Here is a 3609-nt window from a genome sequence, read left to right as displayed (position 1 = left end):
CTTCCTTCCTTCCTTCCTTCCTTCCTTCCTTCCTTCCTTCCTTCCTTCCTTCCTTCCTTCCTTTCGTGGGGGAGAAGTGCGAACCATGCTATACACATGGAGTCAGAGAAAACAAAACCCTTTGGGAATTGATTCTCTCCTTCCACTATATGGCTTCTGGGAATGAAACTCAGTTATCAGGCTTGGAAGCAAGCGCTTTTACCCACTGAGCCATCTTGCCTGCTCACACTTGGCTTTTTGGCATGGTTCCTGGGGATCAAACTCAGGTCCTCAAGCTTTCCAGGCCAGCATTTTATGGACTGAGCTAGCCCCCTCTCCCCCTCATCACTTCTTTACCTCTTCAGATCCAAATCCCAGAGCCTTTGGAGCTGTGTGCCCCGTAATTTAACGAGTGGCGTGTTCCTCCATCCTGAGGAGCCGTGTCGCTCTGCTCAGCTCCACTGCTGAAAGGGGAGTGACAGAGCACGTGTGCAGCTTTCTGTGGAAGACATCAACGGCATGAAGGATGTGCCCTTTGCGGACACGAGCCGGACAGGAAGAGAACCACGGTCACTCAGCACACAACGCCAGAAAAGCGTAAAACCATTGTTCAGACGAGGCAGAAGCTTGAAGAAAATCCCCCGGAGTAGCCCTCTGGAGTTCAGCTTGGCCCCAGCTCCAAACTGCTCCTGGATGTGTGCAGCTTAGAGGACCCAAGGCAACTGAACCAAGGGAAACTTAACCACTAAAGCATCATTATTTATAATTAATTTTTTTTTCTGAGAGGGGGGAGTAGTTTCAGCTACAGAAACTCAAGCAGAAAGTAGCAATTATGCCCATAGCCATTTCCTTTCTTCCTCACCCCAATTTATTATTAACATCTTTCGTTAGTGTAGTACATTTGTTCCAGTTCGTGAGCCAATAGTGATCCATTAGTATTAATCAACAGCCCTGACTAACCGTAGTGTTTACTCTCTGGACTGCACATTATGTGGCTTTTGATAAATGCCTAAAGTCAAGCAGCTATGATGCTAGTTTAATACAGGAAGTTTCACGGTCTTAAACCTGTTCTGGATGCCACCAACTTACCTTACCCTTCTCTTCTTCCTCCGAGTGATCTCTGGTTAACCACCGTCTTCACAATTTTCCAAGAATGTCCTATGGCTGAAAATCACACAGTACCTTGTCTTTTTAGGTGGCATCTCTGACTTAGTCATACATATTTCTTCCTTTTTGTGGCTTGATGGTTCATTCATTTATTTTTTTAGTCATTAGTTTCCTACTATGTGGATGTTTGACAGCTTAGTTGACCGTTCACCTACTTAATGACACTTGGTTGCTTCCAAGTTTGGGGAATTATGAATAAAACAACTATAAACATTTATACACAAGTGTGTGTGTGTGTGTGTTTGTGTGTGAGCATGCATACATAAATTTTCAACTCACTCAGGTAAACAACAGTGATTCTGAGATTTATGTTTGGTCTTGGAAACATGGCCCAAATTATCTTTCTTTATAGGTTGTTGGGGTCTTGGCTTGTTCTTGTAATCTGCAGAAGTGAACTCTGTCGTTTGCAAGCCACTTCTCAAAGAGGGGTGTGTAAAGAAGATGTGTGGATAACATGCTTTTCTAAGAATGTGCATCTTTCTATGAACTTTAGACCATAGAAATTGCAATAGCTACATGGAATGATGGTGTGTGTCTGTGTGTGTGTGTGTGTGTGTGTGTGTGTGTGTGTGTGTGTGTATGTAGGCCAGAGGAAAAACTCAAGTATTGTTCCTTAGGAGCTGTCCACCTTGTTGTTGAAAAGAAGTCTCTCATTGGCCTGGAACTCACCAAGTAGGCTGGTCTTGTGGTCCAACCAACCCCAGGCACCTGCCTGTCTCTGGTCTTCAAGCACTTTGCTGACTAAGGTGGTTTGAATGAAAATGCCCCCATTGACTTCTATATTTGGATACTTAGTCCCTAGTTAGTGGAACTTTTCTGAGAAGGATTAAGAGGTGTGGCCTTGTTGGAACAGGTGTGTCACTGCAGGTGGGCTTTGAGGTTTCAAGAGCCCATGCCCAGCCCAGCCCAGCCTCCCCACACCTCTCTTTCTGCCTTCTACTTGTGGATCAGATGTGAGCTCCCAGCTGCTGCTCCAGCACCATGCCTGCCTGCCATGGTCCCCACCATGATGGACATATGTGGATTTCCTAATGAAATGCTTTCTTTTATAAGTTGCCTTACCCCTGTTGCCTTCACTGCAATAGGACAGTAACTAAAATGATCTTGAATCACAAATCTTTCCCCTCAAATGTTTGTAGACACTATTCTAGAGTTCTCTGGCATTTAGTATTATTGAGTCACAAATGAACCAAACTTACTTTTTGTCTTTTTAGATACCTGAGCTCATATGCTTCTGTCCTTAAAGGTTGACTCTCCACCAGGGTCATGACTCAGGAACTGGGTGAGGATGCGTCAGGTGCTGATTTCTGTTGCCTTTGGAGCATCATGAAACTTCTCAGAATGTATATTCCAGACTTTCTAACCACTTGGGGAATTTTTCTTTGTGCATCTTCAATTATCCTTGTCTCACACACTCTGGTTTCCCTAGAATACTTAAATTCAATTCCTAGCTTTCAGTTTTTATCCTCTATCCATTTTCCTCATCCTCTTACCTGCCTTCTCTTTTGAAAAGTTTCTTAGCTTTGCCCTTGACATCACTATTTTGGCTTCTGAGGGCTAGTTTACTTTACTATTGCCAATGTGAATTTTAACACAGATCTTTGCTTATTTTTTGTTTGGTTTTGTTTTTTAAGGTGTTTTTTGCTGCTTAATTTTAGAGTTTGTGTTCCCTGCATCCAACTGAGATGTCATGTGATAATCCAATATTTTTCTGATTCCTCTAATAAAAAATATTTTACTTTATAATTACTGAGTCTTAATAGGCCCTACTCTATGGCCTGTTTGGTTTCAGATGACACAGGTGGACATGCATAGTTCACCCAGGTCCAGCTGGGTCCCATAAGCTTTAGCTCCTATAGCTTCTATAATGGAGGACATGAAAATGCTAATTCCCAGCCTGCGCTGTTCTCAGGATTGCCCCCATCTCCAGCTGCGTCCTGTGGGAGCCACTTCTCCACAGTGCAAGTTCCAGCGACAGCATTGTGCCACTCCCGACCCTTTTTGTTCCAGACAGGTTACTTGAGATGGAGAAGTCAGCACCTCAGTTAGCTCAGTTTGGGAGAATGTGTACCCAGTCTGAATGTGTCTTCTCCAAGTCCATCAGGACAATGCGTGGGTCAGCTTACCCCACAGGGAGCCCAGGCCCACCTGCTTCCATATTTGAGTATGGGGCGAAAGGCTTATGTTTCTGCCTTTGGTTTCTGGGAGGTGAAGGAAAATGACCAAAGCCGGGAAAGCCCCATCTTCACCTCTTCCTACTCTTACCACTTGAGAAACAGTCAGCCCTCATCAATCAAATTGTATCAGCTCTGAGACTTAGGGAAAAAAAATCTCCCCCAAATTCTGACAGGCTCCGAACAAGGGAACAGAGACTGGCTGCAGCATGACTGTGAAGCATTGGTCCTGACAAACATTCGTGTTGGTGGAGCCAGGACAGTTCATTCAACAAACGTTTTCTCTGTT

Source organism: Psammomys obesus, unplaced genomic scaffold (genome assembly GCF_907164565.1).
Source record: "Psammomys obesus unplaced genomic scaffold, mPsaObe1.curated_primary_1811, whole genome shotgun sequence".
In the NCBI taxonomy this organism is placed as follows: Eukaryota; Metazoa; Chordata; class Mammalia; order Rodentia; family Muridae; genus Psammomys; species Psammomys obesus.
Note: the sequence above shows the minus strand (reverse complement) of the source record.